Source organism: Penaeus monodon, chromosome 29, assembly GCF_015228065.2.
Source record: "Penaeus monodon isolate SGIC_2016 chromosome 29, NSTDA_Pmon_1, whole genome shotgun sequence".
In the NCBI taxonomy this organism is placed as follows: Eukaryota; Metazoa; Arthropoda; class Malacostraca; order Decapoda; family Penaeidae; genus Penaeus; species Penaeus monodon.
This window is the reverse complement of record NC_051414.1, coordinates 13,618,506-13,619,400: the sequence shown is the minus strand read 5'-3', so window position 1 is coordinate 13,619,400 and position 895 is coordinate 13,618,506.

The window sequence follows — 895 nt, the reverse complement described above, 5'->3', positions numbered from 1 at the left end:
CCACACTAACAAATTGTTAAAAGGGTTAAATTCAAAACCTTTCAGAACTGCCAGAAAAATGAACGACACGGAAGGCGTCATCGATCAGTGACAGGAATAAGCAGAGCCGGACCGTGCATGCAGACAGATTGACAACTTGTCACAAACATCTGCCCTACTGTAGACTTAAAAGGTCGTTCAGTGATAGTGATTTTTTTTTATTTGTGCGATATTTTGATTTGATAGTATTATTTCTATTTTGGTTAGAATCAAGTTTAGTGTTCGGAATGTCATTGTTTTGTGGAAAGAGGTTTCGAGCTGAAGTTGAGTGCGTGGTTCGGTGCTTCGCTTTGCTAAATATCAACTTGAAGTCTTTCGATAATTTCTTTGCTATGGTGTGCGAGATGATTTTTTTCCAATATTATTACTTGTGTTGTGATTTCGGAAATATAGGGTCGGTGCTTGGGCTGATGGAGTTCTTACAGGGAAAAGTTTCTAACAAAGATAACCAAAGATAACGGGGTGTGTCGCCTCATTAGTCATGCTAGAACCCCGTCTGTCGTCAGTTTATATCTAGATTAAAATAGACAAGGAATAATAACCTGGAAAAAACACGGACAAGATTCTAAGAGTATTAAAAGTGTTTGCGAGATGCATGGAAAGGAATATTATTCAGCTTGCTGTACCTCTCTGCCTGAAAAATGTATCCTTTATACTGAATTTTTAAAAGCAACATTTTAATGAATTTATGTGATAACCTCTTATATCAATAGAAATGTAAATACTGTACAGTAAACTGGGGGAAGATTCAGGAGGTGTATCATTGCGGAATCTGCGGTCAACCGCGTGTCAAATTGCATAAGGAAAGAAAGTATGCATTCATTACTTTCGAAATTTCGTACAAAAATAGAGTATG